The sequence below is a fragment of the Mesocricetus auratus genome, unplaced genomic scaffold (genome assembly GCF_017639785.1).
Source record: "Mesocricetus auratus isolate SY011 unplaced genomic scaffold, BCM_Maur_2.0 Super-Scaffold_100009, whole genome shotgun sequence".
Taxonomy (NCBI): domain Eukaryota; kingdom Metazoa; phylum Chordata; class Mammalia; order Rodentia; family Cricetidae; genus Mesocricetus; species Mesocricetus auratus.
In genome coordinates, this window is record NW_024429193.1 from 20,370,579 (window position 1) to 20,393,775 (window position 23,197).

At 46.9% G+C, this 23,197-nt stretch overlaps 1 long non-coding RNA gene across 1 annotated transcript in view; it reads right to left on the reverse strand.

Annotated features, from left to right (window-relative positions):
- Positions 1 to 23,197, reverse strand: part of LOC110343073 — a 73,897-nt gene that overhangs the window by 32,244 nt on the left and 18,456 nt on the right. Inside the window, exons 2-3 of the long non-coding RNA XR_002385276.2 lie at positions 15,887 to 16,032; positions 15,009 to 15,101 (exon numbers count right to left, since the gene is read on the reverse strand). This is a non-coding gene — a long non-coding RNA (uncharacterized LOC110343073). The remainder of the gene's footprint in view (positions 1 to 15,008; positions 15,102 to 15,886; positions 16,033 to 23,197) is intronic.

The following is a 23,197-nucleotide window of genomic DNA, read 5'->3' on the forward strand; positions in this document are numbered from 1 at the left end:
AGGGTAGTGGGAATTGTGCAAGCCAGAACAGCCTGGGCATGAGTGTGGGGCTTAGATATGTGTGTACAGCTAGGGAGTGTACAGCTAGGGAGCTAACTGCCCTATTTGCCAGAGGCAGGAAGATAAGGGAAGTAACTGAGACCCTTTTCACAGGTTTCTGGGGAATGCTGAGTGTAAGCTTTTATCTATCCCCAGCAATCCTTCTGCTTACCCTGTCAGAGCCCAGCCAGAGCTGAGCTCAGACTGTATTTGGGACATTGTACCATGGCACTGCCTTTTAGAGGGTTGGGAGTTGACCCTATGACCCAGCCTGCTTTCCAGATCGAAGGACTTAGGATCCCTAAAGGCATGACCCAGAAGTGACCTAATTACGATGCCGTCTAGAGATGCAGGAATGTTTTTTTTCCTCTGCCAATTAAATTCAAGAAAGAAGTGTTGCCAGAAAGTCATAGAAACCCCAGCAGAACCATCATGATACCCAAGAAATCAGGGTCTTATTCATAAAATAATTTTTGTTCATTTTTTTAAAATTAATTTATTTTTTACATTCCAATCCCACTTCCCCCTCCTTCCTTTTCTCCCACTCTGTCTACTCCCCTTGGCCCATCTGCTCCATGGAGAGGGTAAGGCCTCCCCTAGGAAGTCTACTAAGTCTGTCCCATCATCTAAGTGAGGCAGGACCAAGGCTCCTCTCCACCCCCACACCCCTGTGTCTTGGCTGAGCACAGTATCTCTCCATATAGAATGGGCTCCACTAAGTCAGTTTGCACACGTAAAATAGGTTTTTGTTTGTTTTTGTTTTTCAAGACAGGGCTTCTCTGTGTTTCCCTGGCTGTCTGTAGACCAGACTAGAGATTCATCTGCTTCTGTCTCCCAAATGCTGAGATTAAGGATGTGTGCCACCATTACCACCCAGTTTCATTCATGAAATAATTTAAGGATGGACATAAACAGAAACTCAAGGACAATTTAGTAGAGCATAAAAAGAAAAGTCCTAATGGCAGGCAAACTAATCTATCAGCTGTCTGTAATCGAGGAGGAGGGTGAAAAGAATGAACAAAAACTGTGCTTCTTGGGATAAGGGGACAGGGAGGTCAGCCACCTAGCCCCAGGCAGCTAGCTACAGGTCTTCATAAAGTTGGGACTCAAAAAGGCCTGTCCTCAAAGCTGAACCTCATGGTGATTTGGCTTGTAGGGACAATACTAGGATGTTAGAATTCTGAGAAGGAAAAGTACAAAACTAGTTACATTACTGAATAAGAGTGGCCCTCCAAATGGATGGCACTAGAGGAAACCATCCTGAGTGAGGTAACCCAAAAAGACAAACATGGTGTGTACTCACTCATATATGGATTTTAGATACAGATCAGGGGAGTCTCAGCCTACAATCCCAGTGCCAGTGAGTCTGGGAAGCAGGGAGGTTCCCAAGAGAGATGCATGATACCCCAGAGAAATGGAATGAGGCAAGATCTCCTGAGCAGATTGGGAACATCGGGGGAGAGGAGAGGGAACCAGGAAAAAGAGAGGGAGATAAGAGGAGGGGAGAAGAAGGTGTGGGGGAGCAGGATGGTTGAGTCGACGTAAGAATAGAGGAGAGCAGGATGAGAGATACCGTAATAGATTGAGTCATTATAGGCTTGAGGAGAGAGCTGACACTAGTGACATCTCCAGAGATCTACACCAACTGGCAAACTAAGCAATAGTGAAGAGACTACATTAAATGCCCTTCCTTAATGGTAATGTTAATGGCTACCTTATATGCCATCCTGGAACCTTCATCCAGTTCCATCTAATGGAAGCAGAGACAGATATCCACAGCTAAACACTGAACTGAACTCCTGGAACCTAGTGACAGAGATGGAGGAGTGATGACCAAAGGGGTCAAGACTATGATGGTGAAACCCACAAAGACAGCTGACTGGATAAGGGGTCGCTCTTGAACCCCAGACTGATGGCTGAGAGGCCAACAGGGGACTGACCCAGACTCCATGAATGTAGTGTAAGTGAGGAGGCCTCAGAAATCTCTGGGACCTTGGGTAGTAGATCAGTATTTACCATGGTTTATGAGTGATCTTTGGGAACCCATTCCAAATAGAGGGATGCTCTCTCAACCTGAACACATGGGGAAGGGCCTAGGTCCTGCCCTGGATGAAATGACAGACTTTAGAGATCCCCCAAGGAGGGCCTCACCCTCTCTGGGGGAATGATGTGGGGATTGGGTGGGGGGCTGGGGGGCTGGTGGAGGAACAAGGGAGAAGGGGTGGGAGAGGGAGCTGGGATTGACATGTGAAGCATTCATGTTTCTAATTTAAATAAAAACATTTTAAAAACTAGCCAGCACCCAAAGTGAATGTGAAAAAAAAAAAGAGTGGCCCTCTAGGGGGCTGGAGAGATAGCTCAGCAGTCAAGAGCACTGGCTGCTCTTCCAGAGGACATGGGTTCAACTCCCAGCACCCACGTGACAGCTCACAACTGTCTGTAACTCCAGTTCCTGGGGATCTGATACCTTCACACCAATGCACATAAAATAAAGTTAAATAAAATATATAGAGAGGCCCTCTAGCCAGGGTTAGCCGTTAATGGAGGAGACAAGTGTTCATCTCCACCTAGAGAAGATTCTAATCTTTGCAGTTGGTGGAATCTGGAGAGAGCTACTGAGTGGTCACTGCAGGAACAACATTGTGGAAGGAGTGTTGAATACAACTAGACAGGGCAGGCTGTGGCGGGAGGAAGACCTTTTGGTAGACATCTACAGTCGACCACACATTGCTGGGGTCACGTGCGCACGAGGCAGAGTTATGCTACGTCTCCTTCACATCACATATTGAAATCCTAACCTCCAGCACCTCAGAATGAGAGTTTTTGGAGACGGGAACTTTAAAGCGTTGCCTGGGATAGGCATGGGCTCATGGCACATGACAGGGCCCGTGTGCCCTAAAAGAAGCAATCGGGATAAGCTACACAGAAAGGAGAAGCACTGTGTGGAAAAGTCCGGCATCGAGGGTGAAGGAGAAAATTCAGAAGACATCAATCCAGACTGCACTGTGAGCTTGGATTTCAAGCCTCTAGCCCAGCCCTTCTCAACCTGTGGGTCACGAGCATCGGAATAGTGTTCTGATTGTCTTAGTGTTATCATCCAGGCAGATCTGGCCCCGCCCCTTGAGGACCTGGCAGAGTCCTAACCCCTCCATAAATGGCAAGCAGTACCCTGTGTCTTCACACAGGCGCAAAGGTTCCTTCAAGAGACAAGCTCCACGTACTCTCTCTCTCTCTCTGCAGATTCTCTGGGTGTGTGTGTGTCTCTTTTTCTCTCTTTTTCTCCCCTTCCTTTCCTTTCCCTCTCCCTTCCCTTTCCCCAGTGAAGCTTCTCAAGTCACCTCTGTCTGCTCGGTCCCATGCGCTGCAAATCATAGCACTTAAGAACCCCCAATCGTAAACTTACTTTCGCTGCTACTTCCTAACTGTGATTTTGCTACTGAGCGGTGTTGAGAAAGAACGGCTGCTCTAGCTGTGAGAAGACTCATTTCTATGACTTAAACCCCCACTATGTGAGGCTTCGTCGTGACGGCTGTAACAAATTAGTGGGGGCCGTATAAGCGCCATGCTGACAGTTTAGTTGTCAGAATGTCTCTTATTACTGCTGTTATTATTACTAAAACACACGGCAGATACTAGTAGGCCCAGATTTGAATGAACAGTGCAGGTGCCTCGACAAACCCCTGGTACAGGGCACTAGATATTATTCACAGCCCTACAAGAGAGTGCTGGGGTGGGAATCTGAAACATCGTCCAGAAAATCCCATTTTGAAAATGTGGTCCCAGCTTTGTGGCACTGCTTTGGGAGGTTCAGGAAATGTTGGGAAGTAGCGCCAATGTACAGGAAGGAAGTAGGTCGCCAGGGGCAGGTCCTTGGGAGTGTATTATCCCTGCTTGCTTCCTGTTGCTCCCTAGTGGGCAGTGATACATACACAGTAGGCAATGGGATCTCACTGCAAAGCCGCAGTGTTGGGAGGAGCTGGGAACAGAGGGCAGCCTGCTGCGTGTCCCTCGGGACTATGAAAAGAGTTTGGATCTGGGGAGAGATGCGCTTAGGGCTGAGTTGAGGACATAGGTCCCTCTGGTCCTCTTCAGGGCATGGAGGCAGACCGACCTGCCATGGGAAGAACGTGCTAGCACTAGTACCGGCTCTCCTCAGCCTCCCTTCCGGCTCCAGGGTTTCCGGCCTTTCCTTAGCTCTTTCCATTCCTGTGGTTGTACTTTCCATTCAGACCACTGCGACCAATGCAAGGATGACTGCGGGTCACGGTGCCCCTGAGGAATGCCTGGCACAGACCACCCACCACAAGACGCCTCCAAGTTCCTGAACAGCTGCAGCCTGGCTCCTGGCCGTGAGACCTGTCAGAGGGGAGCTGATGTGTCCCAGTGTCCGCTGATTCACCTCACCCAGAACTAAAGCGGTGCCCAGCCAGTATAGCCTCCAGTGTGCCCTTCTCTGTGTGGCATGGGGGCTCCTCCCTCTGGAAGGGTCTGGAATGTTGTTTCCCTGAGCACTCCCAGCTTATACAGAAAACCCCAGGGTTATCTCTGGTCAAAGATCCAACAGCTGGGTTCCCACTGTCTGAGCAGAACAAAAACTTTGACCAAAGCCACAGTCACCCAACGATAAGCGTGGGATCTGCCCTGTGGGAGGTTCTGTTATCTAGAATGCTTTGCCTTACCCCAGAGAGAAAAACTTATCTGAGGGGCGCAGTAAGCATGTTTTATACTTCCAGATAACAAAACTTCCTAGAGACTCCTGCACATCGGCAATGGCTCTCCATCCTTCGAACTAGGGGGAAAGAAAGCAGTGTGTGTATCTTTGTTTTCTGTGGCTAAGAGGAAGTATTTGAGTGGCGGTGGTGGGAGGAGTATTTGAGAAGCACTTACAGGAAAGTGTGTGCCCCTGTCCTGTCCTTAGCAGGGAGAGCTTCAGTGAGCTGTGAGTGGGGACTGTCTCCCAGGAGGCGGGGCAGAGTTGAAGTGTGTCTCAAAGGCCCTAGAAAGCTACTCCCCGGTCTCTACCCCTCCCGGGAGAAACCCCCTTCTCTGATACATTACTTCAGTTCTTTTCAGTATGGGCTGTGTCTCTGGGAGAGACAGAGTGGAGACCCAGGATTCTACTCATCTAGGAAGCAGGAAATGCCATGAGCACTAAGTCTGACCTGAGGCTTCGATGACAAGCACCGCATCGAGCGGTCACAACGTATCTCCACAAAGACTGCTCTTTAGTTCACGGTGGGGAAGATATTCAGGGGTCAGTTTCAGAGAGCAGTGACAACTGATGGGTGGCGTGTGCCTCCCAGTGAGGCTCCTGGTGACAGAGCCAGCTTCGTGGACAGAACACAGGACCCCAGCCCGATCACAAAGAAACAGCTGCGAAAATGAAGACGGTTGTGTTTTCTAAGGGAATGGCGCATGTGCAGGAGGAGGAATTCTGTCTTCAAAAATGTCAAGGTCACTCTTGGAGGATGGAGGGTATCGTCACAGGTGAAGCACTGTGGGAGGAGACTAGGGCGTAGTTTTGAGCCTTCTCAACTTTGGTGTGACCTGGAACTCTCGACAATTTTCAAGTCTTCATTAAAACAAGCCAGTGTCATAAAAGACAATGGAAGCTGCTGTTTCAGATTAAGAGAGACTGGAATCAGAATGTCAGGGTAGCTGAAAGCACATGTCAGCATAAACTGACGGAGTTGATGTCTGTGCTGGGGTTACAGGGAGCAGATGCTGAGGTATTTAAAGGTAGAAGGCCACGATACAGCTTACGTTTAGTTGATTCATAAGGAACTGAGAGGGGCTCCTTGGGGGTAACAGTTTTCTGGAGAAGGGAAGAAGGCACGAGCTCCCTATGCCTGTGGAAAATCTTTCTGCCAGAGACATCCATGTACATGCTAAGGTTGGACTCACCAAGTTCTCCGTCCTGAAGAAAGGGCCTGACATACGGCGTGAAGCCTGGGTTCCAGTTGGAATCTGATGTCCTGGGAGTCCCCAGTAGACCCACAAGCTGAAACACCCTCCCAGTTAGCCCCCCAGGAGGAAACCCAACACACAGAAACTACAGCCAAACAGGGCTGTTGACTAGTGTGGAGCAGTGGTTCTCAACCTGTGGGTTACCTTAGCTTGCATATCAGGTATTTTACACTACAATCCATAACAGTAGCAAAATTATAGTTATGAAGTAGCAATGAAGTAATTCTATGGTTGGGGTCACTGCAGCACCAGGAACTGGTGTCTCAAGATTAGGAAGGCTGAGAAGTACTGGTGTGGAGAAACCCAGGAGGGTTGCTCCCAATGGTGAGCCGCCTGAAACCTGCACTGTCAGAAAAGGGGGTGTGGAGAGATTAGAGCCAGAATCCAAGTCAGAGTTGTTTGTGCCCCAAGTTCAGCCACCTGATGTAAGTTGTGGGCTCTGGGAGAGGGGGGCAGCCCTCTATAAACAATGCTTAGTAAGCCACGGGCATGGGGACAAACCCTCCTGCTACCTGCACCTCGGGTTCCCTGCCAAGGTCTTTCAGGTTGAGAAAGTTTACAGAAGTTTACGGCTCGGCTCCCAGGTGCAGAACAGGCAGAAGGAGGAGAAGCGGGGAGACACTGCTTTCTCAAAGTCATCCATTACCTCTGGCTCTTACAACCTTCCCAACACATCTTCTGTGAAGGGCCCCGAAGGGATGGCGTGATGAAGACATCCCATGTAGGACTGAGGAGCAATTCTCAGTTAGTGAAATGTCATCTGTCTGTCATCTGCCTATCTATCTATCTATCTATCTATCTATCTATCTATCTATTGAGACAGGCTTCACTATGTATCTCTGATTGTCCTGAAAATCACTATATGTAGACCAGCCTGGCCTTGAACTCACAGAGATCTGTCCGCCACTGCCAGTCTAGTGCTGGAATTAAAGGCCTGCACCAACATGCCTGACCCCCGAAATAGTATTTTTTAAACTCCTTAATTTTTAAAAATAATTTGCTTTTCAGAAAATAAACAGTGATGTATGGCGGTGCTGGGGTACACTTAGGGGCTGAAGGTTTGTACATGAGGCCCTAGGCTCAATCCCCATTAATGCAAAAGTAAATAGAAAGTGAACCATAGGGAAATTAGAAAATAATACAGTAGTGACAATGAGAATTGTTGGAGAAACTATTGTTTTCCAGGAAATAGAACAGTTTAGCCAAAAAGCTGCATGTTTCTGAATGTCCCAGCAATACAGGGCACATTGTGTGGGTACCCAGTGGGAGCTCCCACACACACACAGACAGACAGACACACACACAGAGACACACATGTACACACACATACACACACGGACACAGTCTGAGGTGGGTACAGAGGCAGGACAATGAGGGCCTCTGGGTCAGAAAGACACTCACACGGTGAAGAGCAGGGGTGAAGCATTTGACAACGCGCCGTCCCTTACTCAAGACCAAGGCTGTTAGAGGTGGTGTACAAGTATTGTCAGCTGTTTGCTTTGACATCAGGATGAGTAGACAGGAAGGGAGCAGATCTCGTTTCAGGCCTTTTATGACCGAGATGCTCTCTACACAGCTCACTGCTCCACTATTACCCAAAGACAAGAGCGGTCCTGGACTCAGAAAACTCATCGCTGCCCTCTGGCTGTGCAGTGCCCGTTCCCGCCATACCCAGCTCGCTCCTCCATGTTCTCCTCACAAGGACTTCCCCAGCAAACAGCGCTCTTTCACATCCTGACCCTGGAGCTCAGGCAGACTCCGGTCAAGTGCCTTAACAAAGGGACAACAAAATGCCTTCATTGGGATTTCTCTCTTTCTCCCAGAGCAGCTCAGGACCAAGGGGCTCACAGCTGGCAGATAGCACTGTACCACATGGCCATCTGGGGACCAAAGCTCCCAATGTCCTGTTTCTTCCCCATCCCCTGGGATGAAGTCTTGTCTGGCAGACAGAAGAGCTCCACGGGAGGGATTCTGGGAATGGGCTATGCAATCCATCCGAATACATGTTCTTCATGATGGTTAGAAGTTTCTGCCCCTCTCAGTGACTTTTATCAGTCTGGATTAGCCTCTGCTGACCTTGGGCACTTTCCCTCCCTGCCCTTGGTGACGTAATGAAAATGAGCCTCCTCTACGCCTCAGCCTGGCATTTGTTAAGTCCTTTGTGTTGTAATTATCTGTTTACAGCTTGGGCCCCGTGAGCTGAAGCAGAAGCCAGCGATAAATAACTGAAATCACTACTGCAGTTTAGCACCTTTTATAGCATCCATAAAACCTCTCGGTTATTGCAGCCTTCACTTGGTCACTGCCTGTGAAGAAAAGCTGTAGATAGCCCTGGCCACACTCTTTCCGAGCTCTCAAGACAAAGAGCTTCTGTGACGAGGGCACGGCTCTGTTGTCATTCCTCGCTGTGTCCCCTCCACACTGGCAACATCGGGAGTGGGCATCCCTGCAGCTCCAGCTGCTGTCATCTGTATCCCAGATGAAATTTGTACGCTGACCAAACATTGGCAGCTCGTTTGTGAAGCCTATGGTGCGGAGAGCGTACTTCCTTTGACCAAGGACCATGGATGGAGGTGCTGACTGAATGTGTGTGGAATGCGGGACTCATTGGCTTGGCAAATAAATGGATTGATAAGTGATGGGACATAAGAGAATCTGGTTATTTAGTTGACATAATCACTCAGCGGCACCTGCAACTTCCTGAGTTCTTCCCTATATGAGATAGTCACAATCGTGCTAACCTGCTAATCCTGAATCTAAAGAGATGCCAGCATGTATCTTATTACCAAATCACATGTCTGGTATATGTGTGTGTGCGCACGCTCAGAGTGATGGATATTTTAGGATCACCCTAACAAAATGAATCACTTTGAATAACTCCAAAATAGCAATAGAATTACAGCAATTTATGCCATGATTTAACTGGAGGAGAAAATACCATTGCTGAATGCAGCTGGAGACTCTCCTATTCATAGAAGCTCCCTAAGGTTTAGCTATGGTGAGTGAACAGAAGGCAGGAGGAAGCCCTGTCTCTGTTTTCTGGAGACTGTAAGATGATAAAATAAGATGCTCAATATTTTAGCTGTGAGGCAGTTGGAGCCTAAACAGGATTTGAACACATCTGGATGAATCTGGTGAGGACAGACACATCCTGGAGTTCCCATTTCCATGAAAAGAGCAGCTTGTGGGATAGAGGGAGGGAGGGAGGGAGGGAGGGAGGGAGGGAGGGAGGGAGGGAGGGAGGGAGGGAGGGAGGGAGGGAGAGAGAGAGACAGAGAAAGAGAGAGAGAGAGAGAGAGGCTGGCGTGATGTCCCTGCCCAGCAGCTGGTGTTCTGTGAGTAACGCAGAGGACATCTGCTGTCTAGTGAAATGGGCTTACTACAAGGAGAAAGAAAAGGTGACCCTCTGGGCTAGAGGTAAAGCCAAGCGCTATGCTGATGTCACCCCTAGACTCACTTTTCCAGTTCACGTTTACTCCGTTCTGGAGTGGGTCTAGGCAGAAGCTGAAGCCTGCTTTGGTAGCCTGGAAGCGAATGGACCAGTAGCTGCTGATGGAGAAAGAAATGGCTCCTTCTGCTTCTGCCAGGATGTCACATTCACAGGTGAGGAACAGGAAAATACAACCCAATAGAAATGGCAGCAAAACACAGTGGCTTTCACATTCCACACAAGTTTGCAAACCTGTTCTAACCGGTACCAAAATATTGCTAGCGTCTTTATCCCCATCCAGTTCCTGCTCACATTCTGCCTTTCTGCTTTTTTGTTTGTTTCTGACTTGTTTGTAGCTTGCACTAATCCCTTTTCTCTATTTCCCTTTGGCCTCCAGAGAAACTCACGTAGCACATCACCACTAAGTGCACAGTAATAAAAACGTACAGGCTCCAGAACGCTCACCAACACATAGGTCTTGTGTGCAGTTGTGTCCAGCTAATGAGAGATAGGAAGGAAAGAGTGGAAAGAAAGCAAGATGGACAAAATAGACTTTTTCCCTTTTAATGAGCAACTATACTCTTTCCTATTAGGAGACTGACTCGAAATGTTCAAAAAATTACATATAAAATTCTTCTCTCTGCTATCTGAGGTGGCTTTATCCTAAGGTGACTGACATAGTCTGGAAGTAAGCAGATACGGTAGACGCTTGCTATGTAACCTACCGGCGAGTGGTTTACAGAGCTAAGGGACAATAATCATGCCAAGGGCGACTCTTGGTGGCGGTGTCAGTGAGTCTGTGTTGACTGTCTTCCTATGACCAGTACTGGGCAGCGCCCCCTGCGGCCATGTAGTTTCTCTGGCCAATGAGGCTATATGCAATGCTATTAAAAATAAGACCTTCATAACAATCTCACCTGGTTCATATGGCCATCACAGAAAAGAGTATAGACATTTCTTTTTTCAAAAAAGTTTAAAATAAGACGACCATACGCAACTCCACTCTTGTCTATATAGACAAAAGAAACAAATCAATATCAAAGAGACATCTCATGTTCATTGTACTACTCGCAATAACTAAGACATGGAAACCACCCAAATGTCTGTCCAAGAAAGAATAGATATAGGAAATGTATTATCTTTTTCACTTTGTTTTTGATTTGTTTTTCGAGATAGGGTTTCTCTGTGCAGAATTCACACTGTAGACCAAACTACCCCCAAGATCCACCTGCCTCTGCCTCCTGAGTGCTGCGACTAGTGTACGCCACCTCCTCTCAGCCTAAAAGGCAGTATCTTTATATGGTGGAATACTGTTCAGCCTTAAAGAAGAAAACCCTGACTATCATGACACTGGGCTAAATGAAATGAGCTCAGAGAGTAAAGCACTGTATGATCTCACATGTGGAATGTTACAATCTCAGACTCAAACAAGCAGACACTGAAAGGTTGGTTACCAGGGCCTGGGGCTTAGGGGCTGGGATTAGACAATGAACATAGTTTCAGCCAGACCAGCTGAATAACTGTAACTCTCTACCTGTAACATGGAAAAACAGTATCGTCCCCATCTGTGGTCCAGGGCATTTGTGATGCTAAAAGAATGTGGGAAAAAAAGCACATGATGCTTTGTACTTTAGCCTCAATGTGCGGAGTTTAAGATTTGTTATAGCATAATAATCAAATAAATTTTAAAGAAATAGAAAAAAGTAGTGGATACTCAATAAATTATTAATCTGAATCATTTAGCTATTGCTGCATAATAAATCACCTCAAAAATAGTGTGACAGAAAACAACCATTGTTTCTTGTAAGACACAGTTGTCTGGAAGCTCCTCCCATCGGGAGCTGGACTCCCGTCACGTGGTGAGGCAGTGACTGGAGGCGGGGCTTCTGATGCAAGGTGAAATGGGCTTTTTAGAGTCCAGCAGGTTGTAGGCATTATTCAGGACACAGGGAAACATCACCATGCCAAGTGTCATGATTTTATTTCCTTTGTGTCACTTTCTGAGTGGCATTTGTTGTTTTGGGATGAACCTATTAATGTTTACCTTGATGGAATCAGTAAGTTGTTCCTGTCCTTATTTTCTTCCAAGTTTGCCAAAAATGTCTTGGTGCTTCTTTTTTTTTTTTCCAGGCTTGCCTTGAACTTACAGAGTTCCCCATGCTCTGCCTCCTGAGTGCCGGGATTAAAGGCGTAATCCACCACCACTAGGCAGAGTCTTGACACCTCTACAAGAACCATTCCTTTCTTTCACATAATTTCTAGCTCTCTTCCTGGGAACTGCATGTATTTATGCATTGCTTTCAATAGTGAGTTGCAGGACTATTTATTTCCTTATCCCCTCAACAAATGACATAGCAGTGTTCATAAAAGCTTTTAACTTAAAATTTTGTTTTAATTATGTTTAATTGTGTGTATATATGTACATTCATACATGCATACATATGTGTGCACATGTGTTTGTGCGTGAGTGTACAGGTACCCTTGGAGGCTCAAGGTGCCAGATCTTCCTGAAGCCAGAGGTAGTTCTGACCTCCTGACAGGAGTGCTGGGACCTGAAGCCTGGTCCTCAGAAAGAGCAAGATGTGTTGGACTCCCATCCAACAATGAGAGATGCACTCTCACCCTGAACTCTTGGGGGAGGGTCTAGGCCCTGCCCTGAATGAAATGACAAACTATGAACACCCCCATAGAGGGCCTCACCCTCCCTGGGGAAATGAGGGGATATTGGGGGGGTTGGGGGAGGGCATGGGAGGAGGGGAGGGAAAGGCAGAGGGACCTGGAACTGACTTGTAAAGCAACCTTGTTTCTAATTTAAATTTAAAAATAAATAATAATAAAAAAGAATGTTCAATAAAAAATATATACATATGTATAAAAAATTTTTTTAAAAAGTGCTCTTAACAGGGAGTTGTCTCCCTACTCACTTCCCTTTTTGTTGAGGCTCTAACTAAGTAGCCTAATCTGACCTGAAACTGGATATATAGACCAAGTGTTCACCAGCGGGGAGCGGGGAGGGGGGAGGGAAGGACTTTAATAAACAAAGGACTGAATCCTTGAGATAAGGAAATATAGGAAAAACCAAGCATCGTGTTCACAGCTGCTTCCTCTCTGAGGCACTTTCCAACCCAAAGCGCAAAGTGGACCCCAGGGAAGGCTGGCGACTCCGCAGAGGTAGAGGTCAGAGTGCAGAGGTAGAGGTCAGAGTGCAGAGGTAGAGGTCAGAGTGCAGAGGTAGAGGTCAGAGTGCAGAGGTAGAGGTCAGAGTGCAGAGGTAGAGGTCAGAGTGCAGAGGTAGAGGTCAGAGTGCAGAGGTAGAGGTCAGAGTGCAGAGGTAGAGGTCAGAGTGCAGAGGTAGAGGTCAGAGTGCTGGCTGTGAGCCTGGCTGGCATCTGTTGATGGAGCCACTGAACCGAAAGGAACAGCACACAGCAGCCCCACGGCTACTCCCTTGTCTGTAAGCGTGCTTTTCCTGCTTGTATGTCGGGTTCCACGGCTATGCCTGGCGCCCCAGGAGGTCAGAAAAGGGTGCCGGATCTCCTGGACCAGGAGTTACAGTGGCTGTGGGCCACCATGTGGGTGCTGTGAACCCAGCCTGGGGCCTCTGTAAGAAAAAAAGTGTTCTTAACTGCTGAGCCATCTCTCTAGCCCCAAAAGTCTCTGTGTGAATTTTTTCAGATTTATTTTTACTTATGTGTATGTGTCTGTACATGCCACGTGTGTGCACCAGAAAACAATGTTGGATTCCCTAGAACTGGAATTACAGATTATTGTGAGCCTCCTGATACGGGTGCTAGGATTCAAACTCAGATCCTCTAAAAGAACAGTCAGTGCTCTTAACCACTGACCCATCTCACCAACCCCAACAGGTCTTTCTTAAATAACTTTTAGATATACAGTATGCTTCTAACCTTTTTCTGTCATGGATCTCATTAAGGATTGTTCAAACACATTCTTTTAGGTGTCTGTCAGAATTATCTGTCTGTCATATTATTTCTAGACTCAAGAATGGCCTCCAATGATTATTACTTCCTGGTAGCCATGACCCTGGGCAGTAACCTCCTATAATACAGAGAGCTAAGCCATGTCACCAATAAGATGCAGTCAAGGTCACAAGAGACATTGCAGCTTCCACCTTGCTCAGCCCTGGACTATTCATCGTGGAAGATGCCAGATGCCATGTCTTCAGAACGCAAGCAGCCCTGTGGAGATGCCTACGATGTGGAAGCACTGAGGTTTGCTGCTGCTAGCCAGCACCAATTGGGTCCTTGAATCTGCCACTGTGGAAGCAGATCCTCTGGCCTTGGGCAAGATTTCAGATGACTGCAACCTTGGTCTATGTCTTTGAAATGGCCCATGTCTCAGAGACAGAACTGCCCGATATTTCAGCTCCAGCATTTCTGACCCATAGAAATTATGCATTCGTGTTTAGTGTGTCTACAGATCTAAATGTTAGCAAAGGGAAGACTAGGAGAAGTGAAAAATATCACTGCAATGAAGAAATCGTTGACAGAAACCCAATGAGCTTCAAGGACAGGGCTGGTGAGAGCTCAGAAGGAAAATAGCTTTGGAGACCAAAGGAAAAGAGATTTCTGTTGTAATAGATGGCAATAGAAATTTAGGAGCATTTACTATAAGACAAGTACAGAGAAAAGGAAGGAAGGAAGGAAGGAGGGAGGGAAGGAGGGAGGGAGGAAGGAAGGAAGGAGGGAGGGAGGGAGGGAGGGAGGGAGGGAGGGAGGGAGGGAGGGAGGGAGGAAGGAAGGAAGGAGGGAAGAAAAACATGGAGTGAGGAGATAGACAAGTTGGTAAAGTTTTTGCTATGCAACCATAAGGACACAAGTTTCATCCCCAGAAATCAGTATTTAAAAATTAGAATATGGTGATTTCTGCTTTCCATCATAACAGTGAGAAAGCAGAGAGAGATTTCTGGAGTTTGCTGGCCAGCCTAGCCTGCTGGTTCAGTTCTAGGCCAGTGAGTGTCTCAAAAAAAACACAACCAGCACTGCCTGTCTTCTTCACCTCTATGAACTCCACCTTTGGAACTGTAAGTCAAAATAAATTATTCCTTCCATTAAAAAAGAGAGCTGGCTGCCCGCTGCCTCCATTACACAAGTGCACGCACCCACACACACCACACACAGCTGCATCTAAACAGCTGGATGGTGTAGCTGACAGAGTGTCACACAGACTGGTTGGAGTCTTCCTGCTCCTTAGCAGTATGTGAGAGGGTGGTAAACTGAAGAACTCTCAACCAAAGGAGACAAGACTACCTGATTCCAAAACTGTCCCAGTGACAGGCATAAACTGAAGAACTCTCAACCAAAGGAGACAAGACTACCTGATTCCAAAACTGTCCCCGTGACAGGCATAAAAGAGTAGCACGGCTTTCAGTCAAAGATCAACCCGGAAAAACACGATTTGAGGATGAAGCGGAGGTAACTGATGTCACAATTTGTTTTCATGATTTAGAAAATGTTCAGCAAATACTTCAGAGAACCACAGACTCCTGCAAAACCCAAGGGCATTGTCCTTCCGCTGTTTCAACAAAACCCCACTGTAAGGAGAGACTTACCTCAAAGAGATGTACTGGTGCAGCTTTTGCCGAATGAATCAAGCCTTGTGCAGGTAACGTACAACGTTTGGGAAACGTCCATCACCAGAAACTCTACAGGTTGAAATGAAGGTATGGAAACCATAAGACATTAAAATGAAAACCCACCTTCAGATACATAGACTTTAGTAGGCAGGGAAGAGGAGGAGGTACCTCTCCACTGCAAAAATATTGGCTACCTTTAATGTAGTGAGAAAGATCAGCAGGCAAAACAGAAATACCGGGTCTCACAGCCTAGAGCCATGGACAGCCACTCCTATGACAGGGCCAATTTGAATCTGAATTAGAGCATTTCCGGCATTTGTCTGGTTGGACTTCAAACTGCCCTGTTTCCCATTCAAAATGGGGGAATCCACAGCAGCCATTCTGCATGGCCCATCATTCTGTGTCAGCAGTGGGAGGGGCAGAAGGCATGTCTCCTTGGTCACAGATCTCCAGGTGCAGAGGGACTGAGACACTGAGGGGCCTCATCTGCCCCTGGACCCAACCCAGATTATGGGATTCTGAACTAAGCACAGAAAGGATGGGTGCATTTTGCATGTGTGAGAGACAGGAATCCCGGGGACTGGAGAACAGACTATAAGAACCAGCCGCCTCAATCATCCTTAATAATCCTAACCCCCTACCAACGTGTATATAAAACTGATCTATGCAACCAACAGGGGGCACTGCTGGCACATCGGTGGCTGTAGAGGGCTCACCGCTCTCACACTGGGGTCTCTGATAACTTACCGTGGGGGAAGCCCCTACCTCGTGATGAGGACACTCAAAACAGTCCTAGGGAGAGGGGCAGGTGGGGAAAGATGGAAAATCCCCACCAGCAACCAGCACTAACTCACCAAGCCGGCTGTGTGAGAGTTCTTCAAAGGCGACCCTCCATCCTCAGTCAAGCCTTCCCATGACCCCAGCCTTGGTCAGCATCCTGACTGGACCATCACGATGGATTCGGAGACAGAGTAATGCAGCCAAACTGCTCCTGAGATCGCTGGCCCACAGAAATTAGGTAATAAATGCTTATTGTTTTAAACCATTAAGTTTTAAACTATGTTTTAATTGACGGGTAACACAGCCTTATTTCAATTCCCAGCACCTAAATAAAAAGCTGAGCCTAGAGGCATATGGCTATAACCCCAGAGCTTGGGCAGCAGAGATGGGGAGATGCCTAGCACTTACTGGCCAGGCAGTGTAGCCAATTAGTGAGCTCTAGGTTCAGGGAGAGCGCTTGTCTCAACATATAAGAGAGGAGCTAAAGAGATGGCTCAGTGGTTAGAACACTTGTTCCTCTTAGATGGGTTCATCTTTCAGCACCCACAAGGTACCTCACAATCCTCCATATGTCCCGTTCTCAGGGACCCAATGCCCATTCCTGACCTCTGCCCTCTGCAGACAACAGGTACACTTGTGGTATGTACACACACACACACACACACACACACACACACACACACACACACGCAAAACACTCATACACATGGAATAAAAAATAATCTATATTTAAAAGTAGAGATCAGTTAAGAAAGACATACACACACACACACACACACACACACACACACACACACACATCAAGTGTGCTTAGAGACAGTGATGAGAGAAAAGCTGGAGCTACTTCCTGATTGCATCCTACCTAATTCCACTCGTGTTACAAAGAAGTCACACAAATTCACCCACTAATTTTGACTGCAGAATGCATGAGCACCACCTGTGTAATTCTTAAGTGTGTGTGTGTGTGTGTGTGCGTGTGCTTGTAATTGCTCGTTGTTGTAGGGAAGTTGTTGCTGAGTTTGAAACCACACAATTAGCAGGGAGAGAAGGACGAAGCAGCCAGTGGTGAAAGCGTGAACCTGACCAAGCTCACGTGTCACCGGGGTCCCCACAGCCTCTCATGCCCCTCTGACATCTCCAAGAGGAATAGGCCAGTTCTCTGCCACACAGCACTCTGCTCTCCCAGGCACCGTTGACTCACTTTCTCCAACATAACACAGTCTGTCGTCTGAGCAGACCCCTCACCCCCAACTGCATGTTCTACCGCCAAAGCCTGGTTGGTTGGATTGTTTCTTGATGCTTAAGGTGCAAGGTTCCATGTAGTTATGCCTCCGCTCCGCATGAATGCAAGAAGACGCTGTGTGACGCACAGACTAGCCACAGATTTGGCCATCCTTGGCCAGTTGCCTTAGCCCATGATGAATTCCATCAGTGTCAGGTCCAAAGAGCATGCCCCCAAAAGGGCAGGCCCACTGATTCCTCCAAAATTGAGTTGAGGCCAAGCTCAAGTTGGACTACAGAAGGATTTATAGTGGCTAAACAAAAGTCAGCATTCCTCAGGGACTAATGAAACCTATTCCCATCTACCCAAAGGAAGTATTTCCCTTAGCTCCAGCAAAAGGGACACATGGCTCTCCACTTGACATATATATTTGTGACTATCAGCACTTCAAAAGTCCATGCTAGCTTTTCTCACCCCCTCCTCAACCCCAGACTCCCTCGGGCTCACGGGTGTCCCTCCCCACAGCTACTCCCCCTTCTTACAATCCAGCTGTTTTATAATCTTCTAATCACTATTTCTCCCGGTTTCAGCACTACTTCCGCTTTGTTCCACACTGTTTCCCCTGTCTCTGCCCCCTGTCTTCCCCCTCTCTTGCAGGGAGCCCCTAGTCATGTCCAGTCTACTCCGCGCTCCTCACATGCCTCTGGATGTTCTCTCTCTCAGATCTGCGATAAAAACCTTCCCCTTGACCATGCCATTGGAGTGGCCATGTCCTCAGTTGATTCAATCATCTGTGTGCCTCTGCCCGTTTAACCCCCCGTCCCCTGAAGGGGACACCAACACAGAGAAAGGGGGATGCACACATGGGGACGAAACTAAGGGGCATGAAGGGGACAACAAGGGAACATCACCGCTGGAGCTGCAGGGACTGTGTGTACCTCATCTGGCCTGTTAGACTCCGCTCTCCAGGTACCAAGAGCTAGAGTAACGTCTCATGACGTCTGACCTTCCAGCCTCATGAGACAGAAATTCCTAAGGCTACTGTGAGTTAAAGTGCAAGGCTGTTTTTGACCTCTGCTGGGTAAACTCTTACAAGGAGCCTTTATATTGGGTTGTAGTGAATTGTGTGGAGATTGTGTACCAAATAAAGCTCCTTTCAAATAAAACAATGACACGGGATGATATCTGAGGAGACCCTGCAGGGACTATACATGGGACACTGATTGGGGGGACGAGATTCTCCCCATGTAAGGCAGACAAACTGCCTGAAACTAAAATACAGAGCAGCTTGTAATTTTAAGTTTTTAAATTATAGTAAAATCAAAGTAATCTTAATCTCTGTGCTTTCTCTAATGTGTATTGGAAAGATTAGACTCTGCAATTTTAGTAGGTAAAGGGGACTTTCCCATTCTTGGATGGAGAGCACCAAGCCAGAGGGCACTCCACATTTGTCTGAAGTAAACAGCAACCTGGCCTTGCAAGAAACAGAACACCTGAGTTTTCGGTGGTTACAGAGAATGCTGAGAAAGTTATCTTCAGCATTCCTCCAATAAGGAAGCTATTAAAATGCTACTTCCTAGACTCTCCAGGGTGTGGGTTTCCTATCACAGGCTCATAAGTCTTTGTAGCCACTCACCTTGTCTCATGAGATATTAAAAATTTCTCAAAAACAGATTTACAATTGATTATATTGCAGATTAATGTATAGCACTGTTGATAAGGAATCAAAGGGAAGACTTTAAATGACACAAAATAAAAAATGGTGTATTGGGATCTAAGAAAATATTTGAAGGTCATAGCTCTGTAGGCAACTCCAGAGTAACACGTGGAGATGAAAAGGAGAGTGGATAGAATCCTTCAGGAGCTCAGATGATTTCGTAATTCTCAATGCTAGCCTTGCACATGGACTTGGGATGTCACTCAGTGGGCAGATGGCTCGCTCGCCCAGCATGTTTGATGGCATAGGCATGTGGTGGCATTTGCCTATAATCTCAGCACTTGGTAAAAGGATCAAGAGTTCAAGGTCATCCTCAGCTACAGAGGAAGTTCTAGGCCAGCCTGGGCTATATATGTTCCTTGCTTTTAATCAAAACAACAATGATCAAAACAAAACAAAACAACAACAAAAAAAAAAACAGCAGCATACATCTGAGGCTATAACCAAGTTACATTCAGACTCTACTATGTGGTTTTCACTGAGCAGAACAGTGGGTAAACCCTGAAAGAGCATATGTCAGCCCAGAGAAGAGTCTGGAAGATGGCATTCTTGTAGTCTTCTTAGCCAAAATAAACAATGGCCGAGTCAGATCAGCAAACACAGAAGAACTGACTGCGGGCCCTGAGACCCCCAAATGCCAAGCTGCAAATGACTTCTCAAAGCCACATTACATACTGACTGCCTAACGAATGAGGCACATCTAGGCGCAGACTCGCTTTCCTAATTAGGTTTTGCTTGTGGTAATAGTAAAACTTGCCTGCATTCCCCAGTCACCTCTGGAAGAGAGAGTAGCTGTAGGAGCCTGATGGGTAACAAGATAGAAAACAGATTGAGGATGCCCAAGTGTGAAGAGTTTTGTAATGAAAAGATTAATATCCGTGAGTTTATAACATCACTTCTGTTTCAACCCTCCATTCCTTCCCCTGTGCTTTCTTTTTCTTTTTGAGAATGTGTAGAAGGCTCATTAGAAGTACAGAAACAGGGCCTGGGGGATGACTGGGCGACTAAGTGTACAAGTTCCTTAAGCATGAGGACCTGAATTTGGATTCCCGGCACTCAGGTGAAAAACAGGCATGGCCTTGCACACCAGAAGCTTGAGTGGCAGACAGCCTAATCAAAAAGCACTGAGCTTCAAGTTCAGTGCAAGAGACCTGTCTCAAGGTAATAGTGTGGAAAAGGACAGAGCCAGATACCTGATGTCCTCCCCTTGCGTCCCCAGGGCACGAGCACACCTGCACATACAAATGTACACAGGACAGACAGACACACACACACACACACACACACACACACACACACACGCACACACACACACGCACACACACACACGGATATGTGTATTGCAATCTTCATGAAATCATGGTTTGTGGGAAGGGAAAGAAAATACTATAGTTTATTGATTCCCTTCAAAAGGCTGTATCACATAAATTGTTTTTATCTTTGCTCAAACACACACACAAAAAGCACATATTATTACTCTAGACGTGAGAAACCTGATGTTTGGAGATATTTACATAATGTACAAACAGTTCAACTTTTAATTTGAATTAAGACCTGCAGCCTTTCCAGTATATAATGGCTCTAGCCTTTTGTATTCCCGCCTGTCAACCCCAGTGAGTGGGGACCAGAAGTCATGGGGGCCACTGTTTTGGATTCGGCCCCAACAGATTGGACCAAACCAGAATGTAGCTGCTCCTGTTGAATGCTGTAGAATCAAAGTAAAAGCTCAAGGAAATAGACACTTCCCTCCAAAGGGACCAGATTTTCCTGAAAACAAGAAATTCCGGTCTGTCTGAATCAGCAAGAAGCCCTTGGTTTTAACCTTTTCCATAGCAGCAGCCCAGAGGATGCTACACTGCAGTAGCGGCTCTACACTGCAGAGCAGAGAGACCAGCTAGTCCAAGGCTAGGGTAGTGTTCATGGGAGAATGAGCTATGGGGGGTATTGGTGGACGGGATGTGAATATTCAGGGTGGGAAAAACAAGCCATGAGGGGAGCAAGATGCTCTTTGTGACCTGGAGGAGGAGAGCAGAAAACGTAACCCCCACGGTCACCAGGTGGAGAAGGACGGTCCATCAAGCCCCATGATAGTTCCGAAGGACTTTATGGGAATAAGAAATCTAGGAAGAGGCCCAAGTGCAGGCTGGGGCTTTGTAGCTGAGATTAAGAAACTATCTTGAGGTGGCCAGGAAAGCAGAAGTAAGAGGACCTTGTAATAATCAATCTTAGGAGCTAAGACACACAAGTCAGGTTATTTATTTGGTTGAGGTAACCGGAGAAACTCATCCAAGTGCATATGTTCCCACCAGCAGTAAGAACGGCCCAGACATAGAGCACCTGCCTGGGAGCATTTGAGTCTGTTGGTTACAGGTTTGGGTTGTGACATCAGGAAGGTCAGGGCAGGAAGCCCAGCCCCTTTGGTGCTTGCTGTGTGACTTCAGTGTGTGGTTGGGAAGATTAGACAATGTTGTGGAATAACCTTTTTGTACACTGTGACGGTGTATCCTTCTGAATGGTCTAATAAAAAAACTGAACAGCCAGGCAGGATTTCCAGGCACAGAGACCACTGGGAAAAAGGAGACTCCAGGAGTCACAGATGGAGCAATATGGGCATTATAGAATAAAGGTAACCAAGCCATGTAAAAGAATGTCCACTAAAAAATACTGGTTAATTTAAGTTATAAAAGCGGGATAGAAACACATGCAAGCCTAAACTAAGCTTTCATAATTAATAAGTCTCCATGTCATTATTGGAGAGCTGACAATCCTGATGGAAGAAGTCCAGTTACAACATAGCAAGTGTGTCTGCTTGCCATAGCATGGGGTCTGGTTCATGCTAAGCTTAGGAGAGAAGCCTTAGCTGCCACCAGGAGAACTGTTTCCTACCGCGCTCTTCTGACCCCTAGAGAAGTGAACAAGGCGCTGAGGGAGAGGGCGGCACCCACGTCTCAAGTCAAAGTCAAACTGCTGTGTGGCGCACCCAGTACTGTGAGCGAGTGCCCGCCGAGGCCCTCCGTGGACACAGCTGTTGGTCCTTGACTCTCTTAAAGACAAGTCCTGGTGCTGAGCTGAAGGAGAGCCCAAAGGGGACAGGGCCATTCATTGGAGAAACAATACTCCACAGAGCTCCCCTCCTCCCAACCGCCCCACATACCCTGTGTCTCCACAGCTGCTGCCGTGATGTCTGCTTGTGACCCACTACAGTACAGAAATGGCCCACAGAGTAAGCAGGGTCACTGCAGGACCAGATCCAGACCGAGACCAGAACGCACCTATGCACTCTTGTTCCCGGCATCGTGGGTATTTGGGACCTAGTCATTGCTAGGCCAGACTTCTCAGCAACAGAAAAGTGAGGAAAATCCCACAGAGTAAAGCTGCCATGCAACTCTGCTAGAAGGACAGTCATCTTGGTGGATGATAAGACCCACAACCATTGCCTCCTCGAACACGAGAAACAATGTTGCCTGCAAATCAAAGAGAGGCCAGGGTGTATGAAGTCACAACACATGTTATCATTGCAAGGTGGATAGCAATGATTACAGCTGTCAAGAGCAAGTGGAAAACATAAAATGTTTCATTGTTTGGTTAAAAATAGCTATCTGAGCCTGAGCGTTGGTGGCGCACCCTTTAATCCCAGCACTCGGGAGGCAGAGGCAGGCGGATCTCTGTGAGTTCGAGACCAGCCTGGACTACCAAGTGAGTTCCAGGACAGCCTCCAAAGCCACAGAGAAACCCTGTCTCGAAAAACCAAAAAGAAAAAAGAAAAAAATAGCTATCTGAGTTTGCCTAGTGACCAGTACCTACAATCCTACACTGAGGAGACAAAAGTGCAAGGGCAAGATTTTGAAGCCAGTTTATGCTACATAGAAAGACCCTGTGTCAACACAAAACACGCTCACAGGTGTACGTACATACACACATACACACACACACACACACACACACACACACACACACACGCTCACGCTCCTCTGAATCCAATAAAGTACCGTCACTTTGACTCCCTGATCTAAAATGCAAAGACTTTTGAAATCCAAACATAGTTATAGATCCAGGTATGTTTTACTTGGGTCTATAATTAAGATGTAGCCTCCTGATAATACCCACAAGCCACTGTGTTTAGAAACAGAAGCATCAAAAATTACAGTTTGCAAACTTTTGTCGGATCTTTCCCTATTGTGGCCCTTTGCCAGCATTCTGTCATTTAATCTATAGAGCCAACGTGACAGCTATACCAAACAAGAACTGTTTGTGGCAGGGGAAAATAACCGGTACATCAATCTGTCAGCATATGCTCACACACTCATTGTTGGTTATTAATATTTACTTGGCTTAACTGCCACCATCATTGACACCATTAGTGCCTGCGACTAAGTGATGTATTTGAAGAGTCAAGTATTTGGCATTTTGCAGCTGGGGCCCAAGGATAATCAAAACGCTCATATA